The sequence below is a fragment of the Ochlerotatus camptorhynchus genome, unplaced genomic scaffold (genome assembly GCF_037179485.1).
Source record: "Ochlerotatus camptorhynchus isolate MF236.1 unplaced genomic scaffold, CSIRO-AGI_Acam_v1.1 ptg000284l, whole genome shotgun sequence".
NCBI classification, from domain to species: domain Eukaryota; kingdom Metazoa; phylum Arthropoda; class Insecta; order Diptera; family Culicidae; genus Ochlerotatus; species Ochlerotatus camptorhynchus.
Genome location: NW_027040773.1, coordinates 5,823,176 through 5,849,639, shown reverse-complemented (window position 1 = coordinate 5,849,639; position 26,464 = coordinate 5,823,176).

Genomic DNA, 26,464 nt, shown 5'->3' with positions numbered 1-26,464 from the left:
CAGTACGCCTCGCACAAAACATTTGGTGAGAATTCAGAAGGCATTGGGTTGATTTGCTGTGAGGATCGTGATTTATCATCCGCCGGTTGAAACTGAATTGTCGGTCTATAGTTGGTCCTTTGCTGCAGGAAATTATTACTTTAGTGACTTCCCGTAAGGTTCAGATCATAGTAAGTTGTTTTTATAGCTGTTGTTTATCTTAATAAGGTCGTTCAATTTTTAAGAATGTATCGGTTTTTATACATCATCTGAAAGAGCTTCGTTTTCAAAGCACAATGATGTCACTTTTGACATCACTTTTTGACACATTGCTAACACAAATTACAGCTCGCACCATATAAGATAACGCTAAGGGCAGCTAAGAGGTTTTTTTTTCCAACTTAATCGTATTTGTTGAAATAGTTCCAGTGCAATAAAATTAATGGATATCGATTCCATTTTTAATGAAGATTACGGACAATCAAATCCTCAATAAAGAACCCATTTATGCTAATTATGATACCTATGAAATTTTAAATTTTCTGGAAATTTACTTTGTTTCTCGATACAGGGGTTTAAGTCTGTTTTCTGCATTGAAAAACATAATTTATTTTCCAGTGACACCAACTTATGAAATCAATCAGGCCGGGATTCCTTATGTACTATTTTTATCGGTTTATATGAAACCAAGAAAAATATGTTGTTCAGAGGAAGTCTTTTCCGATGAACTTCCTCGTCATGAATGTTTAAGAACATCCTGCTCTCAGCAGAAATTATGACACTGATTCATATTAAGCGACTGCAATCTCGTAGTCAATGCAAAACAGGGTGATACCTCAAACCATGAAAAAAGAACTACAAGGGACGGCCCTATGGGGTTGTACGCAATGGTGACGTACGTGGTCTTATATAATCAATCTTATTCGTTAACTGCAGCAGGAGCTTTATTTTGTGTAGGAATAGGAATTTGAACGGGGTTCTCTCTGTTTATACTCTTTAGTATGACGCGCTTGACATAGATGGCCTACAGCGACTCACGAAGAGCTACTGATTCCAATCAATAGCGGTGAAACTTCTCCTTCCTTCTATGAATGCTCATGTAGGCTGTGGCTCGCTGCTTGCAGTTGCAAGCATCTATCAAATTTTCAATAGTGACAATTAAAAACATCCATTAAAGTTGCACATCCATTAAATTTTCAATAGTGACATTTTGAAAAATGATAAAGTCTTAATTTTAGCAGATGTGTAGAAAATATTGGCGTATTAAGAATTAAAATCCAACATCTCTGGATCAAAATCAGACCACTTTCATGCCGCGACCCCCAATGTTGCCTTAAAGTACATGGTATGTTAGATTTAAACATATCTAGATAGAGCTGGAATTAGGCGTAACAGCTTTTGCGAACAATGACTTCTCTCGATGACTTAAATTTCAAGACATCATCGAAAGAAGTCATTGTTTACAAAAGCTGTTACGCATTAATTCCAGCTCTATCTGGATATGAGAACTGACATCCGATTGATGACCTTGACAAATGTCCAAAAATACTCTTTTACAAATTTATGGTGGTCCTGAAAAGGACCGTTTTGTCGTTATGGTTTAGTAATGCTGAGCTATTATGGTGTTAAACACAGATGAGGCTGGTGAGCTGTATGTTATTTGGAATGAGCGTGACGCGTTTGGCATAGATGGCCCACAGTGACTCACGAAGAGCTACTGATTCCGATCAATAGCGGTGCGGCTTCTTCCTCCTTCTATGGATGCTCATGTGGGATGCAGCTCACTGCTTGCAGGCAGCCTTTCGTTGTGTACTGGAGAACAATGTTCAACACCACGCGCCGATAACACTGCTGTTGCTGATGCCGACCACCGGATACCACCACACACGGTGATTGGAACTGAATCCAATCAGCGATTTAGGCCAGCCTTGGTAGCTAACTGCTTGCGGGGAGCCTTTCGTTGTGTACTGGAGAACACCACCACTCACTACGCGGTGATTGAACAAACACCGTTTGGTGAGACCGTATGGAATTCAACTTTGAAATCTGTGTTTGGAAAATCGCCTTTGGCAGGCAATGGTGATAATTTTAACTAACTATAATAAGATAACTATCAAAGCAACAGTTGCACATTAGAGTGATGCAAAATTTGAAATTTTCGCTCCACAATACTCAAACGATTCCAAATCGGATCCTGACAAACCTCTCAAAATTTGAACCCATTTTGTGAGAAACTGAGATGGCACAAACCATTTGAAGTTTGTATGGGATTTACTATGGGAAAACCAAGATTTTTGTTCATGTCTATCTAATAATTCACCATATCGGTCTGCTTCAAACACTTTCAACTGTACTTGTAGGCTACCAGCTACCAGCTACAACTTTGCTGAAGACCACTTTTTGATTATATGCAAGGATCGAAAGTTATCAATGGTTCAATGCGCTGATGTCTTATGATCATGCTCAATCAACTGCTCAGCAGGCAACATTGGTGTTTCTGGGGCGTTGAATAGGACACACAAATCATGGCTACTATGTCACACTGCAAAATACAGTGTTGCCTACAGAGCAGCTGGTTGATCATGTCATAAGTTTACCAATCTCTTAAATAATTAATAACTTTTTCCTGTCTCGTTTAACATTGAAATAATCTTCAGCAAAGTTGTAGCTGGCTAGAAGGCAATGAACAAAAAGTTGAGATTTCCCATAGTAATGTACATGTAAACTTCAAATGGCTTGTGCGAAGTCTGTTTCTAACCAAATGAGCTGTAACTTTGGAAGGCTTATCAGAACCCGATGTGAAACCATGTGGAGCGTGTAGTGACATTTTGAAAAATGATAAAGTCTTAAATTTAACAGATGCGTAGAAATATTACTAATCAATTAGTGATAAAATATTACTAGACCATGCTGGACGTGGCTGATTTCAATTCCCGGTCCTGTCTAGAAATTTTTCGAGATGGAAGATTTCTTGAATTCTCTGGACGTATCGTATGATTATACTCAATTATACGAATGCCAAAATGGTACAGACATCGAAAGCTCTCAAATAATTAATAATTTGTTGCTAAGAGCATTGTTGAAGTCGTAGATGGTTCATAGGATCATTTGATGTCAACTCTAGGACGGTTTCTTTGTTTTTAAAGAATAAATACTGCTTTATATTCTCTTCACCTGACTTGGAGTGAAGATAAAAAAAAACATATTTAATTAACTAAACACAAACTGAGAAGCCCACTAGATTCATCTTGAGCATTTTCCAGATCCATTGGTATGCAATCACTAAACTTACTAATAAGAAGGGATGGCCACAGTTAAGAGTTGCATTGATTTAATTGGTAGCTTGCGTCTCCAAACAGCAGGGCATGCCTATTTCTCTGCTTGCAATTTATCTTTAATATGTCAATTAACTTGCCAACCAATTACTGAATACCCATCACCGAGCCCTGGTTTAACACCGGGTCGTGCAACTCTTTTCCACCCCAGAACAACAACAACAACCCTTCAAATCAAACACGATACCGCAAACAAATTATCGACCAGCATAAAAATCACACCGCACTGTCAACGGAAAGACGCACAACCCTTGAAATGTCACGTTCCGACCAGAAACCCGCAGTTCCAAAGTCAACCACAACGCCTGGGAGAGTTCATTCCGATTGCACTTTCCGCCAAGTCCTACAGCATGTTTTCCTAAATGTAATCAAATTAGAGTCAAACAAATTAAGTGTCTGTTCTCGACGACTAGAGAGGGTTGTTCTGACGCGGTGAAGTTCCCGGGTGGAATCCTCGTCCCTTTCGTGTGGCTGGCAGCAAAAGGAATCACACACACGCACTCCCACACTGCGAGGTAGGAATTCTTGAAGGATTTTCACGTCAGCATCAGCAGTGGATTGTGCAGTTCACCCAAAATATGCAGACGGCACCGAGTTTATATGTTTATGGCAGGCCATGTGGCATGATTGGGACCTTTTTCACGCTCCCTCAATCTTGCACTGCTTGCCATATCGCATGATGGGAAGGAACTTTGAACTACAACATTCGGCTATCAACCCGAACTGCAATTATCTTTATTTAATCAACTTCCAGTTGGTAATTAATTGATTTCTGATTTTTATTACACTCAATGAGCCGTTACATCTTCCAAGGCAAGAGAGAAAAGGGGGCTTTCCCTTTCTTTGCAGAAGATGTGATGCGTTGGTTGCGTTGTGTGCCAATGGTTTTCGCATGAAATACTGGGGTTCTGAAAAGTGTTCCGTTTGCACAAATGGACTACTGATGCTGATGCGAATGAGTGGGTGTGCACGATGTAATTAGGAATCCATTTGAGAATTAAAATCCGGCCATCATTTGCGTCGAGTGTCGGATAGATAGAGAAGAATGAGAGAGTGCGACTGCGACTGGATATGGCTTCCAGAAGTGGGCTTCTGGCATTATTGGTGGGGAGCAGAAGGAGAGGTCTGCAACGTTGTATGAATGTTTTGAATGCTGCTGCTGTTGAATTCTGCCTAAAGGCAACAGTATAAGAGTTATGCTTTCAAGATGCAGCACTTGGCTACCGAAATTCGTTGCGATCTCTCCAATGAAATCCAAGTACTCGTGTTGTCTATTAACCGATCTCTAGAGGCTCTCACCGGTGAAGATGGAAATTATTCCGCCGTTCACCTTAATTGGAGCTGCCGTGCTATATTCAGAGCAAAACAAGGCAATATGATATACATTACACACTAGGCTAAAAATAGACATACATATCATGAGAACTTGTTTGGTATACATATCATGAGAACTGTGTTTGGAAGATTAAGTATTTGATTAAACAAATTTTTTTACATTTTATTAAATAGTCAAAAACACCATGTTAGGCAAACAACCAGTCTTCTTTGTTTGTTTTTGAAACAATTTTTAATTTTTGGCTAGCTTGAGATCTTCCTAGATTATTGCGTTGTAAATTGACCCAGTAGAGCAGGTCCAAGACAAATGACGAATTGGAAAAACTTGACCTTCTCGGATTTGTATGGATCTTTGGATAATTCACGTTTTTACAAATAAAAATCGGCCAATTTGGACCTTACATTTTTTTTTCAAATTGGCGTCTTTGTCATTTCTCAATAAATTGTAGTACGAAAAGGCATATATTAGATATTAACAATATGGTTCACTCTTCTAATATTTCCAAGACACGATTTTTTCCGACACTAGCAGCTCTAGCGACACGAAACGTGACGTTTACACTGTAAATTGAGCGCTAGCATCTCATAGAATAAAATTTTACCCGGTATTGTGAAAAATTACCTGTTTTAAATGGGTACACGACGTTAGGAATACGGTCGTTAGGCATACGGTCGTTAGGCATAATGTACGATAGGCATTATTGACGTTGGGCATAAAGAACGTTAGGCATAATAGACGTTAGGCATAATCTACCCGATGAATTCCAGAAGGATGATAATGGGGACCGTCTATCGATTGCTGACTTCGGTGACAATAATGAAAGAGCCTTAATTTTTGGAACTCATGAAAACTTGCGACATCTTGGACAGGCAAAGTATTGGGTTACAGATGGAATGTTTGCCACAGTTCCTTGTTTGTTTCGGCAACTCGTCACTGTTCATGGAAGTATTCGCTCCCTCATATCAGCACATGGTTCCGCTAGTTTTCATTTTGATGACAACAAAAACAGAATCGTTGTATCGAAAAGTATGGCAGGAAATCCTGGAAGCAGCAGGTTTTTTTTTGTTATTGAATAAAAATCACAGAATTCACCATTCTTTATTTCATGAGCTGTTCTTTGAGGAACACCTTTTCTTCTTTGACAATTGCAATATATGTGTAAGAATATATTACAACAATGTGTGATTTTTTTATTTCTGTATGCGATTGATTTAAAGATATAGTTCAAAACTATGCTGACTTTTCATTGCCAGATAACTTAACCGCTATCGTTAGTAATCTTGGATCTAAGTAAATATGTAGCTAAGTCACTTATGATATGATAAATAATGAATTCCAAACTGTGCTTATTAATTAAAACTATGTTTGTTTAACTTGTATCATTTTTTATTCAACGCTTAGCCTAATTAAAGCATTGTTTACCATGCTCGAAACAGGTTTCTAGAGTTGCACAGCAGCAAGGTATTTTATGCCTAACGTCCATTATGCCTAACGTATATTATGCCTAACGTCCATTATGCCTAATGACTTTATGCCTAACGTCTATTATGCCTAACGTCCATATGCTAACGTATATATGCCTAATGGGGTACACTCGTTTTAAATTATATTACAATTTTATTTAAACTGGACGTTATGGCAAAACAGCGTTAAAATTCTACACGCTATTTGAAAACTACTCAAAATTGTGTAGAGTCTACCCAGTCCGGTAAAAACTGACCCTACCCAAAAATGGGTAAACATACTTTTGAAGCAAACTGGGTAAAATTTTCTCAGATGTTGACGTTTTCTATCTGGGAAAACTTAACCTATTTTGATAGATATGAAAAGCTGAGTCCCGCTGCGCAAACATAACCTCATACTGGCTCCTCTAGGCTCTATAAAGGTGATTAAGCATGAGTTTTCGAATTGGAATTCAACATTGCAATCCTCAAGTAAGGATATCGTATCGAATGCTTAACCATATAGATGCGCTTTTGAAAGAGTTTTGTGAATTGGTTCACAACCAACAACAAACATTGGTCAGAACAATAAGTCTATCAAACTCAACTCAAATTTCTGATGGTCATAGGGTTACTAGAAGTTCAAATTAAAAATGAACCCTGTTAATATGGATGAAGTGTCGTTCAGAATAACGGGGGTCAATGGTACTTTTGGATAGTTAAACAGCGCAAAAATCTCCCTTTTTTACCGGCACCGGCAATTTTAGAAACATGTGATTAGAACCAATACCCAGAACCTGGGTAGATTCTACTCATTATAATAAACCAGATTTTGACAACTCCTTACTGCACATAGGAATGGGTAAAAAGTAAATCCTGCTCAATTTAGAGTTGTTTTCATGGACCGTGTATCGTCAACATCTGTCAATATCTCTGTTATACCCTGGACAGACTATGGCTTATATCATGTAATATAGGCTGTCTTGCAATGAGCACTCATACATAGGATTTCCAGTGAAAACTAGATGTATGAGTGTTCATTGCAAGATAGCTTATATTACATGATATAAGCCATAGTCTGTCCAGGGTATTAGCTTAACATCTAAATTATGTGGATTGTTTTATTTACTGAATAATGAAGCTCGGAAGAAGGCCCTTCCAGCATTTCTTTCTTTCGGATTAAAGCTACAAGCAGATAAACAGGTTTCAAAAATATTGTAAATTTAAGCTAATACCCCGTTCTCATTACAGCGTATATCACGTGATATACGCTGTCTTGCAATGAGCACTCATGCATCTAGTTTTCACTGGAAATCCTATGTATGAGTGTTCATTGCAAGACAGCCTATATTACGTGATATAAGCTGTAATGTGAACGGGGTATAAGCCATACCGAAGTTTACTAAATTTTAGGGAAGTGGATGCCTATGTATCAAATGTAAACAATGACTTTAAACGTTAATTTTTTGTAAATATAGACTCTTTCTGCCAAACCAACACCAGCATCTGAGAGAAAATTTGCTTTATCAGAGAATATAATTAGTTTGAGGGGGCGTGTTTAATTCGTGAACAACCTACGTTTAAATGCATTGTTTACCTTTGGCTTGTATGCCTTTTCACTTGTTGCTGGAGAACGTTCTGGTGAACTCAAATCTGCACAATAAGAAAAAAGTACCCAAAATTGAGTTCACTTTCACTCAACATGTGGCTTCCGTGGGGGCTAGGTAAAATTAAGTTAAAGAAGAAAACTAAATTTGGAGTAATCCTGATCAATAATCCATTGACTAAAAATTACCTAACGATCAATCGAATAAAAAACCGTAATTTTTTAATTAACATTTTAAACAGCAGAAAATCTTGGTTAGTATCGAGTACCAATTACTCGTGCTGGGCTCGAGGTTAATGGGTAACAATTTCGATTGGAAAGAGCTAGGCAGGAAACAGGATTCTGAAGCCTCCTTCAGATACTACTCTCGAACGGTTAACCAAATGCTGGCTACCCGAGCAAAGTCGTTTAACAAAATGAAAGCAAATCGATATTAATGTTTGCAGTTCCTATCATAATGAAAACTTATTTTGATTTCAATTGTTACGACGTTAGTCTGATATCATATTATGCAGTCAAGACTTTTTAAATGAAAGCAACTTAATTTGAATTTCTGCTGTTAACGTCTTGTTTAAAATTTAATTTAAGTTCATCTGTTGTTGAGCTAACGATTATTGTCTATTTGATTTGCTTAACATATTTTTGGTCATTTGTAACTTGCCCGGTTGAGATTTGAGCTCAAGTCTTTCAGCGTGAGAAGCATATGGGTGCTAACCATTTGCCACAGGCAAATGTAAAACATTATGAATGCAAAATCAGAAATCAAATTGATTTCATTGAAAGCAAGATTAGTTTTCCCACCTCAAACTCTAACATCAGATAAACAAAGGAATTCGAAGATCGCCTGCACGTAGGGAAGATCACGGGTTCCCAATACATCTCTTACTTCACGGAAGGGTTGTCTACGTCGGGCCTTTAGGGTATCCAATATACGTGCTCTGGAGGCGTCCTTACCCGGGTAATGCCAAACTGCGTGATCAATGTCATCATAACCGGTTCTGCACCTACATATATTGCTGTCAACGATGTTTGTTCTGTAGAGATGTGCGTCTAGCGAGTAGTGGTTGGACATAAGTCTTGACATCACGCGAATGAATCCCCGATTTACATCCAGACCTTTGAACCATGCTCTCGAAGAAAAATTTGCAGTAATGGAATGTAACCACTGTCCAAGAGAATAATCTAAAAGTTGCAATGATAAAATCAAAATGGAGGCTGAAAATAGAGTCGATAAAATGAGCACTATAAAATTTAAAAAGGAGCTACAAAAAATTTAAGTAGTGAAAATAATTCCATCAAAATTATCCAATAAAAAAAGCTAACTGTTATTTCTTAGGGGCTTTAGGGCTCATTTTCTTTTTCTTTTATTTGCACTTTCAGAGATGAACCAGTCTACAGCTAAAAACCTCTTCAATCAAGAAACCCATACCATACAATATTGGAACTTTCTTTTAGTACTTTAGTGAATTTTTTTGGCACTTTTTAGTTTTTCAATTGGATATTCTTCATTTATTTGTGGAATCTTTTTTTTTGTTTTCTATTACAACTTTTGAATTTTCTGCAGCTTTTTTTTCCGGCTAAACAAATATTTTGTTTCGCATGTTTTTAATTTGTGATTGCTACTTCCCACTAGTTTACTGCTAATTTTTAACAGTTTATTACTCATAAGCAAGCTGGATTATTAGAAATCATGACCAAGTTGAGTGCAAGATGTTAATTTTTTAGGTGTCGTTTATATTTTTGCCACAACTTTTTCGGGAATGTATAAATGCGAAAGTTTTCAGTGAATGTAAAAAAAATCAAAATCGGACCCTTAAGCTTCAAACGCAATGTGGGCGTTGGCGTTTTTAATCATCGAGTTGCTGTTATTACCATGTAGTCATGTTAACAAATAAAACGATTGACGAATCTTGAATGTGGATGGGCTTGAGATTAGACTCATGATGTTCTGCTTAGTAAGCAAAACCGGTTGTTCTAAGGCCACCGAGCCCCCCATATCACATTATAGCGTTACACCGACGACAACGAAAAGTTTTACAAAATACACGATAAACAAGCGATCTTACCATACATTTTTAATATGAAAGGACCTGGGACCGCGTTTTTCTGCTCAGTAAGCAAGCCACTGCAACCGACGATCTTTGAAATCCTTGAACTAAAAGCTACGAAAGAGCCTTCATTAAGATCCATTTGCACGCGACGTTAAATGTTTCGATTTTCTCTTTACGCATGGTTCAGGCAATCATAACAAGCTATGACCGACGTGACGATTGTTTAAGACCTGGTTAAACAAGCTATTCAAATGAAATTACGTTCTTGAATTTCACTTGGCATGTAATGAACAACAGAAATACGAGATAATTCATATTTTCAGCGGTTGGTGGTTGATTTTAAATATACTAACGGTACTGCCTACGACTACGACGGCGCCTACGACAACGACAACAGCGAATTTGTAACTTACCATTTGTCTAGGATAAACACCTTTGCCCGGCACCTCCGCTGGTTCTTCATGTCCGCTATCTGTCACTGTTTGCAAAATATCTAATAGCAATTACTTTTGTTGTAATACTTCCTGTATTGCCATGGTCATCTGGGAGGAGGGTCGTATGTGGTGTTTTCCTCAGGAACCGTTCACGGCCACCAGCTACTGCCCGTCCAGTCTTGGGCGTATCCAGAGAGGCATCCTTCAGATTACTTACAATCTCCGACACTCAATGCAAATCGCAGGCACACTTACGCTAGTTACAAAAAAACACACCCGTGCAAAGAGACGGATCAAATAAACGTCACTCTCGCGAAAGCACACCCGTCGTCGTCGAACGGCTTTCTGGATCTTTAGTTGCCTCTGTGATATATTTACTTGCGGCATACTATTTTGGGAGTGTATATGAGCGTGTACCATGTACGGTAGATCATCTCTCATCGTGATGGTGGGACATAGTAGACAAATTAGAGAGAAAACAAGGAGGTATTAGTATTAGTTATATGTAAACAAACAAAACAAAAGAAGAGAAGAGGAAAGAAGAGCAGAAAAATAAAAAGGGGATAAAGTAGATAACCAAGAAAAGAAACGAAGACAGATTATTAGAAAAGGCATTATCCGAGACTCAGCAATCAAATGTCACTCCCGCCGAGATCTCAGCGAAACCCTTCCCGCTGAGACCCGCACAGCCGAGCTCGGTAGAAAAAACTAAGTGTGTAGATAGATTAGTAGGAAAATAAATAAAACTACTTTATGACTCAAAGTGCAATGAATGAGCGTTAGTTTCGGGATCATTTCAGTGTTAGAGTTATGTTAGTTTTGATCCGTAATCAGCCCTGCCAACCCCTCCAACATTAGTTGCAGGCAGTGGTTGTTAGATAATGCGGCACTGTAACTACTACTATTTTAGAGGTATGATTCGTCAAGTTTATACAACTCAATGTTTCAATTGAGGCAAACTATCTATCTTACAATTACAAAAGCAAACCTAAACTTACAATTATATGCAAATGCAAAATGAAACTTGACAAATCATCGTCAATCCCGAGGGAGGCGACACATCTACATCTCAATGCTAGATACTCAACAAATCTCACATTAGCGAATAAATATTCGAAAAATCTTCAGAATCGTCATCAATCTTCTTTCTATCTACTCAGCGTGCGCGCAGCTAACCACATCAAAACACAAATTTTCATGCATCGTAGATAGAGTCACCCCCCTCGGTCAATCTTCTTATTCCAGGGCAGGGCCTAACGATTTGAATCTTATTTTGATCAGTGAACGGGCACCATATGGTACATTTTCTCACCATGAACCTATCATTTCCAGCCTACCTTTTTTTTTAAATCTTTATGAAAGAGATTTTTAGCCTTAGGCTAGTTCATCTCTATTCCAGCCTATCTGAACTATTTAATAAATGGAAGCCATAACATGGGTTACGCTCCCCCTAAGCGGGCCCTCCACATCCTCTCTCTGTCTTATCTCAAATACAAAATGCCAATGTATCTATATATAACTTGGAAATGACGTACAATCAAATAAACCCGTAACCCACTCACTTGGCCAGGCTTCAGAATCGTCCAGTGGGCAGTGCGCTCTACACTCCAAGTTCCCTTTTTTCAAATTTACCGCAAATTTGATATTTTACCCATTGAGTGTTGACTAATCACAATGAAACATTGTGACCGAGGTTGAGGTTACAAGTGTATTAAATAAACTAGGTCCTATTAAGGATTATATCTGAAAAATCCAAATCTGGCCAACGCCCACCCTAAACCTAAACCTGTTCTAATCCACCTGAAATGACTAACGAATGGAAGACTTTGACTACCCAGCCATGCAATAGTCTCATTCCGTGCCTTATGGTAACTTGATGATTCTATTGCGCTCATCTTCTGGCACCACCCATGGGAGACTTGGTCCTGTACCCAATGCCTAACTTATCTGCATTCCACTCAGCTACTCGCAAGTTCTTGTGATATAGTGGGCGGAATATTATTATAAATATGAGGCAATTCAATGCAGACGTCTTTCCAAATTTGGCAGATCGACAGGTAATCGGTGAGTTACCACGATAGTTGCTATTCGACAACTCGACAACGTCCCATCGTCAACGCTTGCTATGAGAATTTCCCATTGCAGACGCCAACGAAATGACGTCATCGAGCTATCGATCAACTACCCTGGTTATCGCCTGGTACCTTATAGCACGATGCTAGGAGGCGAACCGGAAGAATCGATGAGCTACCTCCTCCGATGCATTGCCTGAAATTTAAACAATTGAAAAAATTATCTTGTACAAGTTGTTCCTTAGTCTTAATTTTATTGTCAATTAATACTCGGATGGTTCTTATTTTCATTGACATAAAACATGTAACATGTGTTGGCGATGTGGCTGGATATCGTGCCGCTTCTCCGGCATCGGATCAGAAACTCCTTGCCTGCAATTGTCTATCGAGAAAATTTTGAACAACTGTCCACGAGCAAAAATTTTGTGATATCCTGAACAACTTTGCCGGTGACAGTAATTTTCTATCTGGTCAAGAACCTGAGATATTTTATATGCAAGAATTTCGCATGTATACTAGCACCATGAAGTGAGAAAATTCTGAACTACTGTCCACCAGCCAAAAGACCTTGACCTCCTGAACAACTTTGTGGTAGATAATAACTTTCTATCTGATCAGGATCTCGAGATATAGCATATGCGAGAATTTTACATGTATACTAACGCCACGTGGTGAGAAAATTATTTACTACTGTTTACCAGCCAAAAAATCTTGACCCCCTAAGCAACTTTGCCGAAGACAGCAACTTTCTAGCTGATCAAGATCTCGAACTATTGAATATGCGAGAAAGGCACGTATATACTAGCACCGCATAGTGACAAAATTCTGAACTATTGTCACCCAACAAAAAGATCTTGACTTCTTGAAAAACTTTGACGAATACATTTACTTTCTACCTGATCAGGATTTAGAGATTTTTATATGCAAGCGTTTCACATCTATCGTAGCGCCGCAAAGTGAGAAAACACTGAACTACTGTCCACCTGCGAAAAAGCCTTGACCTCCTGAACAACTATGCCGAAGACAGTACCTTTGTATCTGGTTGGGAACTCGAGATATTTTATATGAGAATTTCACGTGTATGCTAGCGTCGCGTGGTGAGCAAATTCTGAACTATTGAGCACCAAGCAATAGGCTTTGACCTCCTGAAAAACTTTGTGAAAAACAGTAACTTTCTATCTGGTCAGGATCTCGAGATATATCACATGCGAGAATTTCACATGTATACTAGCGTTGCAAAGTGAGAAAACTCTGAACTTAAGTCCACCAGCAAAAAGGCCTTGACTTCCTGAACAACTTTATCAGAGACAGTAACTTTCTATCTGGTCAGGATCCCGATATATTCCATGTTGTAATCAATTAAGTCAAATCCCACGTAGTATGGTCACAGTTTTCGCGGTTTTCATTTACATTTTCCCTATTATCCGAATGTTTTAAGTGTTTACTATAATCAAAGTTTAGCTTGTTTAGATCAAAACAAGTATTTTAATACTCGTTGGTTTCAGATCGATTGGTAACTCAGCAACAAAATTGCAATGGAAAACTCATGTGTGTTGTACAAAGTAGGGTTCTGCATTTTCGAAACAAAGAAAAGAAAATGAACCTTCCGCAGAATCGCTTCTTTTCGAGCAATATCATTTTCGTGTAAGTCATCGTGTTTCTTGTTATCGAGTCACGATGAACATTCCTCTTTTCAAACATGACTGGACTATCACTTGTTTCGTTCGTCAAGTGCTTCAGTTCATTTCATTTGAAGCAAAGACTTGTTTCAATTGACGCAATGAATGACTCGAAAACTGCTTCCTTCGTTTTTTTCCACTTTCACTTCAATTCGGGACTCATTCGACTTATCACGACCTGACGACGCAGGCATCGAAATATAGTATCCGAATAGTATCCACACAATATCGGTTGCCGATAGGGATGGCATCCGGATTATATGTAGTTATAATATATTATTTTATATTAAACGAAAATTAAATTAACAAGGCCATTCTGGAGTCCAAGATGGCAGCCATCGGGGTCATAGAAAGTCTCAAATACCCTACAATACGGGTATTTTCGGAACGGGGATGACGCGAAGGTGCCGAAAATCGATATTAAACGTTATTTTGGAATCCAATATGGCGGCCATCAGGATTCAGAAAGTATCAATTTTCCTACAAAATGGGTATTATCGGAACGGGGATGCTGACAATCGATATTCGACGCCATTTTGGAATCCAAGATGGTGGCCATCAAGTTTCATAAAACGTATCAAATACCCTAAGATATGGCTGCCGAAAATCGATATCCGATGATATGTTGGACTCGGCCATAGGGTTTCAGAAAAAGTGTCAAATACCCTGCAATATGGTTATATTTGGAACAGGGACAACGCGTAGATGCCAAAAAACGATATCAGATACCACTTTGGAATCCAATATGGTGGCCATCAGGGTTCAGAAAGTGTCAAATATCCTACAATATGGGTATTTTCGGAATGGGGACAACGTGTGAATGCCGAAAATCGATATCCGATGCCATTCTGGAATCCAATATGGCGGCCATCGGGTTTCACAAAAAGTGTCAAATACCTTAAGATCTGGGTATTTTCGGAACGAGGACGACGCGTAGATGCTGAAAATCGATATTCGATGCCATTTGTAGGCTATTTGACACTTCTTCTGAAATCGGAAGCCGCCATCTGGAATTTCAAGATGGCGTCGGACATCGATTTCTTTCTTCTAGATGTCAGAACGATTCCAAAAAACCCACATTGATCGGTATTTGACAGTATTTTACAGTTTTTTTTTCTGAACTAAAACCGCTATCTTGGATTTAAAGACGGCGTGACATCAATTTTCGGCATCTACGTCTTATTCTTATTCTGAAAATAACCATATTTTAGGATATTGACACATTTCTGCACATCGGAAGCTGCCGCCTTGGATTACAACATGGCGTCGGATATCGATTTCCAGCTTCTAGACGTTACCCTGATTCTAAAAATAACGTTTGTATGGGTATTTGATAGAATTTAAAACTTTTTCTCAAACCGGAAGCCGCTATCATGGATTTCCAAATTGGTGTCGGTTAATGATTTCCAATCTCCAGACGTCACCCCGATTCCAAAAATACCCATATTGATGGGACGGCATCAGCATTTCACATTTTTTCTGAAATAGGAATCCGCCATATTTGATTTAAAAATGGCGTCGGATATCGATTTACGGTCTCTAGACGCCATCCCGATTCCAAAAATACCTATATTGATGGGTATTTGACAGTATTTCACACTTAATCTAAAATCGGAAGCCGCCATCATGGATCTCGAAATACCAATTTTCGATCTGTAGACTTCATACCGATTACAAAAATACTAATATTGATGTGTATTTGACTGTATTTCCACTTTTTCGTAAATCGGAAGCCACCATCTCCAATTTCAAAATGGCGTCGGATATCGATTTTCATTCTCTAGGCATCATCACGATTCAATTTTCGATCTCTAGACGTCACCCAGATTCAAAAAATACCCATATTGATTAAAGCCCTACAGCGAGGGGGGCGACTCTTTCTAAGATGCAGGAATTTTCTTGCTTTGCTGTTGTGAGATGCACTCGCGCTTAATAGATAGAAACACGATTGATTATGATTTTGAAGATTTCCTGCAAAAAGGTGGAGAGCGATGCGAGTAGATGGGTTTAGATGCAAGAGATGAAAAAAGATTTTTCGTAGATTGATTCGCTAGTGTGAGATTCTTTGACCATTTAAAATCGAGATTTAGATGTGTCGCACCCTCGCCCTACAGTAAAAGTATGAACGACTGTCACAACAAAACTGAAAAAAAGCTGTTCCAATCGAGCAAAGCGGTGCATTTTGACGGTTCGATTGGAACAATTTTTGACAGACGTCCATACTTTTACTGTAGGGCTTTATTATTGATGGGTAAACAAACCAACAATGATAAATTTGACATCCACGTGCACAGATATATGCTCATACGCTTAAATCAACCGAGTGAACAAGCAACAAAAGTCATGCACAAATAAAAACTGCACGAATTTGGATAGAACAGCTTCGCTTCAATGCAAAAGTAAATTCATTTGACAATAAAAGAAGAAATGAATACGAGTCAAGCCAAACAAACAGCATGACAACTGATCGAAAGTGGTTCTGTTTGTGTTGACGGGGATCTGCTCGAAGAGAAGACAGATTGACTTTCAATTGAAAGTGATGGTTGACAGCTTCATCGTCGCTTGACGATTTTCGATTGAAAGCGACTTTTTGGGGCCCTGGTACAAAGTACAACAGCGCGAGTAACGGAGGGTTAAATGACTGAAGCTTTATTAGGACAAGTCACTGAAGAAGTCTGCACATTGTAGACAAATTACGCGTATCTGTTAAGGATAAGCAAATGGTAGTGGATATTAAATGGATTTTTTTTTGAATTGTTAAAACAGCTGCACCCATCTTGCATGAGGACAACATCAACGAACTCCGCTTGAATACAATTGAGTGCAGATCGATCCTTATGAAATTTTCGTTTAAAATTGATCTGATATAAGTTTTTCTCATGCATTAATTTAAGATTGTAAGATCTGAGTATCGATGATGGAACATTTGGAAAAAGCTTCTTATGTTATGGAGAAATGCTTTTTTGAAAATCAACAACACTACAAACTTCTAAAACGTTGATAAAAATAAGTTCTCGAATATCTCAGGACTTAAACATTCAGTCTATTCGATCTGCACTGCTTTCTTGTTGCTTACTAAAAGTCCTCGGCGCTACGTTCGCTCATCGTTGAATATTCAACACAATCATAATTTATTATTGAGCCAGAGTTGAATAATTTAATGCCGGTACATAGTACATGTTATAGCACACACTCGTCAGCCGGTCGAGATTATTGATTTTTCATCTCAAACTCAAATATTCATTTACCCGTACAGAATACACAAATCCTGCTGAATACTGATGAGCGTGGGAGTTGGCTGGCGGAAGTGGTGGTGCGCACATGTATTCGTCGGACCAAGAACGAAGGCTGCAATGATGTTGATGACGACGACGATGATGATGATGATGATGTTGATAAAGCTATACCGTGGGGGTTCTGTGCGGTTGTGAACAGGAAATGGAACGAATTGGAATCATCACCATTGCTGAGCAGAGAAGAGGGCTCAACAGGACGGGCGGAATCCAATCGTTATCCATATCTATAGGCCAAGTCTAAGGGCTTCCAACATACCACATATAGTCCTATCGAAAGAGCACGATGACGATGGGGTGTTGTAGTAATGTAGCATCCTTTCCAAGGATAGCCGTTGCTCTGTGTGTTGTTACTCTGGTCCACTCCGGTCGGCTCAAAGACTTTACTAGGGGAGAGGCCTTCTGCTCACTGCTCCTGCTTTATGGATGCATGCAGGACGTCAGCTCGGACATCGTTGGAGCTTGGGTGCGGGACTGTGTGTGTATGTGTGTATTGCAGTGATGGCATTTCCTTGAACATGTTGCTGATTTTAACGATGTTGACGTCGACAGACTGGAGCGAATCTGGTCAATGGGGTAGAAATGCGTCCCGCCAGGAAAGACAGGAAGGAGAAAATTCATATCATTATCATTTATGAGCAATGGCTTCTGTCTGGACCGGGTTGGGGGAGATCCCGATCGATGATTGCCAGAGGTGCATCGATTTCGGTAGATGTAAACGTGAGGCATTTGGCGGTGGCTGTGCCCATAAGAATTTTGCGTGTCCTATGATAAACTGGTGCGGTCCTACGTCATTGCAGATGCATGGTAGATCACCTTTATTCGTGGCACGTTACAGTGTAAGATCTGCCACCGAACCCTGGTCTATTGGAATAGTTCAAACTAGAAGAACAGGATTTTTCAGTTATCATAAAGAACAATTGCTTAGTTCTTGCTACTTTCTATGGTTTGTTATTAGTGACAATACTCGGCTTGACCCATCGAAGATAATCTTGAACTAAGGAAAAAAATGGGTTAGTATTCTATGTGTTTCCTAATATTCTATTCCTTGTTCTCTAGTTTGAAGTGGTTAAGACTAGGAATTCGATTTTGATTGACAAACGGGCGCCTTTGAAGGGTGCTCTAACTCTTTGATGGGTATAAATAGCGAGACCTTCAAATTAGAATCGGTTCCTTGCGATGAAGGCAAGAATAACAACTGTATCAGAACCGAATAGGGTAATTGGGGACCTATCCAAAAACTGATGATGGTTGAACCGTCAATCGTTAGTTTAGTCAATCTTCGCTATTCTTTTTTTCAAAAATCGCTTTAATATCATAAAACCTCTTTTTCTTCAATTTGAATGAGTGTTTTATTGGAAAAAACTTCAAAACAGTTGAGTTTCAATGTTGTTTCAAAACAGTTCACTTTCCACGCATTAGTTCATCATCATGCCTTACTTTCAAACATACTAAAAAGGAATATTTTTTACATATTTTTTTTATTTTCATGCAGCATAATACTGCTTTAAGATGTAAACAAAACGTTAGGTAACCATTTATCCATTTGTATCACTATAATGTTTGAATAATTGATGAAATTCGAATAGATAAATATGATCATGGTTGGACCTACGCATGATGATGGTTGGACCTATGTATTTCCTAAGACGGCCGCTAGGTGCGCTTCGGTTTGTTTACATCCTTCATGCGCAGCTGATTTGAAATTCGATTTCGTGTTGGCCGAGTGTTCAGTTTCTTCGATTGAAAAAATGGCTAAAGAAAATACTTGTACGGTCGAAAATCTTCAAGAGGCTGTCTTTTAGTGGGAAATAAATGACTTACAGCGTATCAGGCACAGAAAAGGTACAATATTCCGAAAACGGCACTTCACGCAAAAATTAAGATAAAGCCATGGCAAGAAATATGGAAGTGAATTAGTGTTGATTTGGAGATCCAGCTAGGGGATTGAGTTTGTTTGCTTCTGGCAGTCCCAAGACGACCAAAGAGATCTTGGAAGTTGCTAAGGACCTTGCGTCAGTTGGGCGTAAATTTAAAGGAGGGATTCCATCGTCAAGTTGGTTGAAAGGGTTACCACCGATTTCCGAACCACCACGAAAGCACCGTGTTAATATGAATTTACATTAAGCCTTAACTAAATAACTAACTAAAAATTGCAAACTGAAACTTATTTCCGAGAAAAAAAAGCCCTAGGAAAAAGTATTATAAAACCGGAATTAATTCATCTTCATATATCTGTTAGTTCTGATATTCAAGGGCCAGGTTTTGAGCTAGGAAGAGGCGAAATAAATTACTATGAAAAGTTTGGCCGAATGCCATTTCACCGAAAGCCTTTGTGTTGCTGAGTTTAGGGGGGCAGCTGCTCCCCTGCCCCCTGCCCCCTCTGGATACGTGTATGCTGATATTATGTCATTTTAAGCCCCTGAATTCCCCAGGGGCACTCAGAACATGCCCGGAAGTGGTCAATGTGGTCCAAGGCACTCAATATTGTTATTCATCTTGTTATCGAATTTGGAATTAATGTGAAGTGTCGCATGATAGGATTTATTCCTTCCATGTCAAATTTAGGTCCATGTTCCATCAGGAATCCTTATTGCCGGGGTAACGGGGGCGTGAATATGGAACCGCGAATAACGATACCCACAGCTTATGGGATTTTCACTAATAGGGGCTGTGGTGCATTATCTCGTTTGTTTCAATATATAGAGCTATACCAACAATCAATGCGAAACTAACGATTTTAAATTGGCTCACCACTTTAGTAGCCTATTGGTCCCAAGCAAACGATTAACGTACCCTATTCTAGTTGAAATTCTATTACTACACTATGTTTGTTTTGATTCGCTATGAAAGTTTGACAGATAACATCAGGGGTGTGTGGATTCATGCAGAACATGCAGGGGTGAGTGAAATAGCTTGGGACTGCTTGGAACCGTTGTTCTGGTACCGAGTGAGTCAAAAATAATAATGATTTTCTTCGGGACCCAGTGGTCTTAGAGTTACCTCTTTGGCTATACTTTCTTAGACAAAGTTGTTGTACTTTGACAGACCAACAAGCTTGAGTCATTGGATTAGGTTTAATTGGGAATTACGCCGCTAGAGGCGCTTCACTTTGATGTTACTTATGACGGGCGCTATAATATATGGATCATAGGTCCAACATAGAATATTTGTGATCCTGGCCATATAGAAAGTTACTGTCTTGAGCAAAGTTGTTCCAGTGACCAAGTCCTTTTGGATTGTGGCCATATTATTTCAGAATTCTCTCACTACGCAGCGCTAGTGTGCATGTGAACTTCCTTCATAAACTGTATCTCGAGAACCTGGCTATGTAGAACGTTGTTGTTTTGAGCAAAGTTGTTCAGGTGACCAATTCCTTTTGGATGGTGGTTATATTATTTAAGAACTCTATCACTACACAGCGGTAGTATGTACATGATCTTCCTTAATATGTTATGTGTGGAAAGCTTGTCCATATAAGATGTTGCTGTGCAATATGAGGACACGAAACGGAATAGAGATGACGTGTAGAGAGACTGTAAATCGATTTCGGACGCCATTTAAAAAAAAAACTAAATATTGGTATTTCCAGAAAGGGAACGACGTGTAGAGTTCAGAAATCGATGCCATTTGATCGTTGGTTAAAAAAGGAAATGAAAGTGTTCAGTATTGCCTTAACCAAGTGTTCAACTGCGATGAAACAAAACTGCTATACAAAAAAAACGCTTCAAAGATCTTATGTCTTAGAGCATCTGAAAACAATGCAAGGACCGAAAGGGGACAAACAAGGGTTCTCAATCATGTTTTTCTCTAAAGCGAAATTTACTGGAACCAAATCTCCGTACAAGAAAGGTTGGATGACCCGAGAATTATTTGAGGACTGGATAAACGACTGCCTCTCACCACATTTGGAGGAGTTTTGTGCAGCCGAGAACATTAGCTTCAAGGCTTTGCTGCTCCTTGATAACGCTCCGTTGCATCCACCCACCATAAGCAATCCCAACATAATACTTCTATACATGCCACCAAAGATCACGACTTTGATTCAACCCCTTGATCGAGGCATCATCAAAAATTTCAAGCTGAATTATGTCAAGAGAAGCTACAGTTTTATTCTGGAAACAGCCGAGAATGCAGGCCTTTCACTAGCGAATTCACGAAAGTAGTTCAGCATGAAGCATTATTTCGACTGCTTGGATATGGTTCTAAAGGACATATAACAAAGCACGTTGGTAAACTGCTTGAAGGAAATTCTTCCTTCGTATTTCACGAATTCACAATGCAATGTAGACGACAACGAGAATTTGCAGATCATGTCCGAAATTCAACAAATTCACCAAAAGTTTGGTGCGCCGGGGATAAGAAACACGGTGAAATCAACAAAATCATACGAGATTTCGGCTACAGTAGATGAAATTGTTAGCGATTTGGACCCATCTACAATGAATATGAATTATATTTTCATCCCACCACGGCAGAAATTGAGTTCAAAATAGATCAACTCTCCGAGTTCGAAAGCTTCTGCACATTGGACAAGAATGTCGAACAGAGCTCAAAAATCCAAGATTTGTTAAGGGAACTTAAAACGTTGTCATCTTGCTCAATGATACATTATACACATTCTACAAATCATACGCAATATGGTTGGTAAGCATTATTCAGGAAAATTAATGCGATGCAAGATTTTGAGTTCCAAAATACTCTAAAACATTAATAAGACAACATTCATCTTTCTAGTGGATTATCGCCAAACCTACCCCGTAAACGGTCCACGTTAACTGTGCTGAACTGATACGAGGCTGTCCATACGAGCCACTAAATGTCCCTTCGAAAGCCAATTGCAGACATCGATACCCTATACACGTCGTCCCCATTAATAGTTTACGTTAAAGCAAAGGCCGCCATCTTCAATTTCAAAATAGCGTCTGGCATCGATATCTGATCTCTACACGTCGCTCCCCATCGAAAATCAATACCCATATTTTGGAATTTGACAGTTTTTATTGAACTGATGCCCGCCAGCTTTGATTCCGAAATGGCGACTTGAATCGATATCCAGCCTCTTCACGTCATCCCCTCTCCGAAAATACCCATATTGTTTCAGTTTTGTTACAGTTTTTCTTGTACCGATGGCCACCATCTTGGATTTCAAAATGACGTCTGGCATCTATTTCCGGCCTCTACATGTCATCCCCTTTCCGAAAATTCCTATATTGTAGAGTATTTGACAGTTTTTCTTGAACTGATGTCCACCATCTTGAATTACAAATTGGCGTCTGGCATCGATTTCCAGCCTCTACACGTCATCCTCTTTCCGAAAATACCCATATTGTAGGGTATTTGACAGTTTTTCTTGAATCGATGACCGCCATCTTGGATTTCAAAATGGCCTCCGAAATCGATTTACATCTTCTCCCTATTCCGTTTCGTGTCCTCACATTGCACAGCAACATCTTATATGGACAAGCTCTCCAGACATAACATATTAAGGAAGTTCGTGTGCACACTAGCGCCGCGTAGTGAGAGAGTTCCGAAAGGACTTGGTCACCTGAACAACTTTGCTGAAGACAGCAACGTTCTATATGGCCAGGTTCTCGAGGTACAGTTTATATAGGAATTTCACATGCACACTAGCGCACGTAGTGAGAGAGTTCTGAACTCATATGAACACCATACAAAAATTCATGATCACCTTAATAACTTTGTTGGACAGTAACCTTCTATATGGCCAGGATCACGAAATATTCTATGTTGAACCTAAGATCAATATCTTATATCGCCCGTCATAAGTAACATAAAAGTGAAGCGCCTCTATCGGCGTAGTTCCAAATTAAACCTGAATTCAATGACACAGGCTTGTTGGTCTTTCCCATTACAACAACTTTGTCTAAGACAGTACGCTGGAACATGTTCAGAACATATCGTAGGAACCGATTCCAAAAATATTCGATAGCTTTCAATGGGACCACAGTAAGGAGAAAATGAGCCATGATAAGTAGCTACTGCTTGGAAAGTAAACTTTTTTTTTTAAAAAAACGCAGTGAAACTCAAATTTGTTGATCATTTTTTAAACAACAAATTCATAAAAATTGGATTTTTTTTACCATACCAATAAGCTCTAAGCAATATTTTGAACAAAAATGGGCGAAACTAGCATTTGCAAAAATAGGTCCAACCATCATCATTTTTGACGTAAGACTACGTCTGTGATTTCTATACAGGGGCACGCTTTGTGAAAACCGAAAATGGAACATGTAACAAAATTATGAAAGATTTTGAACGTTCATAAATCAGCTGCCCCTGGACCAATTTCAATAATTTTATCACCAATCGATCAGAAATATTTCTACGCATCTGTTAAATTTAAAGTTTTTTCATTTTTCAAAATGTCACTATTGAAAATTGCACGAATGTGCCACTGTTGCTATGACAATTCAAATTATCACCGATTGCCTACGAAAAGCGATTTCCCTAACACAGATTTCAAAGTTAAATTGCATCTGGTCTCACCAGCATCCGCGTGGAGAGTAGTGGTGTTCTCCAGTACACAACGAAACGCTGCTTGCAAGCAGCGAGCTGCAGCCCACATGAGCATCCATAGAAGGAGGATGAATCCGCACCGCTATTGATCGGAATCAGTAGCTCTTCGTGAGTCACTGTGGGAAATCTATGTCAAGCGCGTCATACTATAGAGTATCAACAGAGAGAACCCCGCTCAAATTTCTATTCCTACACAAAACACAAGCTCCTGCTGCAGTTGAAATTCCTTATTAGAGATTTGAATATATTTTTCTCCTTCACTTAAATCTTGGGTTATTATTAGTTAGGTAGGTTCCGATTCTACACGTTGTAGTTTCATTTGTATACCTGTGATCTTGACATTTTACCGTAGGGGGTTAGGTTTTTGATAAGTCTTTAGTGGGAATGCAACGGACTGCATATTATAGTCATAATACGTATCTGTTATGGATACCAATATTAATCAAGTGGAATTAAATGCAAGATAACCATTTTTTCTGTTTTAAAACAAATAAGATTTATTATATATTAAGACCACGTAGTTTTACGTCACCATTGCGTACAACCCTATAGAGCTGTCTCTTGTAGTTTTTAGGTTCAACCAAGATCAGCATAGGTCTAAAAAACATCATAATTCTTTGCTGAATAAAAACGTTTTATAAAATCATTTGTTCATAAAATTTTACTTTTTATGTTATTATTAGAAATAAGAAAGGTAGAACTTTCTCCTAAGCACGCATTTTTCATAATTGTATGTTGAATTCATTTTAAAAAATGCGACATGAATTTTGACGTTGAGTGAAAACCGGCCTAAATAGGTCCAACCATCATTAGTTACCTCACTTAATCATTTGTCAATACGTAATATGTAATGAGTAATACAACATGCACTAAACTAAATGCGACACATGCGATAATGAGTGATACGGCATGCACTAAACTAAAGATAAAGGACGCAAGCACTGTATTTCGTGCTTTTCGTTGCTATTATTACACGGCATCACTTAGTTCATGCATCGAACAATTCCAAATTTCAAAATCCTTAACGAAATCGCTGCAAGTTGTTACGCTCGACATTTACGGACTTCAATATGCCCAAACAGTTGACTACCATCGATAAATACACTAATTTCACACACTAACGAAGCGTGTGAACCTGCCACCATTCATGACTGTAAAGTTACACCTCAATTGTTGTGATAGCGTCCAGTTTGTTATTCCAATTTAAATTATAACATTCACAATGGCAAAGAAAAATATTGATCTAGCTAAGTAGCTAACACCTTCCACTCTGCTGCCCAGTAGGTAGGTAGCGTTCTCCATAAAGGGAAAACCTGACACGATTGAGGACCCCACACGTTCCCCGTACACCGAAGGGGCCCAAATCGTCATACTCATCCATTGACTGACTGCCTCGACTCATTTGGCTGACCAGTAACGTTCCCCCGGCAAACATTCAAACATTCATCCGGAATAAATATTGATCATTCTGCTGCATCATGTGAAAAATAAACCATTCATTTCCCATTCCAGAAGCAGAAACAGCATAAGTAATCAGCAATCATCTCGATGAATATCTCGGTTCGCACTTACTCTCCTCGGGTGGAGCAGCTCGGAACGGTCGGTCAGCCCAGGGTACTTGAGAAGTAGGTAAAATCGCTTCCGTTAGTGGTTATGAACGGGGCCAAAAACTGACCGACCGCCATCGATCGGTGCTGCTGCGCTTCCCAGCCCGCACTCGACGCTCGTATAATGGGCTGGCATGATGTAAGGTGTGAAAAATAAAATAAAATTTATGTGTAAATAAACATATAATAAACATAAATAAACAAATTTAAATAATGTTGGCCAAAGTGGCTGTTTAAAGCTGAATAGTGTGAGTTTTATGCTAATCGCAGTATAGAACTATGAAGGAACGCTGCTAGGGGAATCCACACGACCTGATTGAATTAACAATTAAAATTATGAACTGTCCGATTTGCGCCAATGATCCGAAGAGCCGAAGCCTCCTAGGAAGAGCTGCCATAACTCATGCTGTGTGAGTGCCAGGGAGAGGAAGAGGGAAAAATCTTCGGTCCCTCCTCACATTCCACCCTCAACATATTTCACCTCACACACGCAAGCGCTCCCAGGAGGAAGCCTAATGACTAGGCAGATGGTCAGCGTTTTCGCCTTCTCTTTTGCCTTTTGGGCTTCTCTTGTTGGCATATTTCTCAAAATTTATAGTTCTTGCTCCCTCCCTGTCTGCCTCGGTCTCCCGATCTCTGCAAAGGTATGCGTTCCAATGTAGACAGAGTGACGCTCAGGCTCACAGTTTGCCCTACCTTTTGGGCTGTATTTCTAGTCCGTAACCCACGCTAGAATAAAGGAGGATCATTCAACACCCTCACCCCAGGCCATCGTTGAGCATAGCGATGCTGCGATGCGTTGATGTTGTCCTTTCCGGGCGCAGCAGGAGGTGGGTGGTTTGTCCTAAAGGTAAGGGCCTTCTGGAATCTAGAAATCACGACTTATTCTGCGCAATATTTCGTGCTGGATGATCGTGTTTTCGAAATTTTAAATTTTATGTCGCAGATCCACTACTAAAATCTGGATGATATGACTGGGAACCGTTTAAAATCACGTGGAAAAAGGAAACACAATTAAAAGCTTTAGAATGATAGTTATAGAGGGGAAATAGATTATTGTCGGACTAAATGTCCCTAATTTGGGCCCATA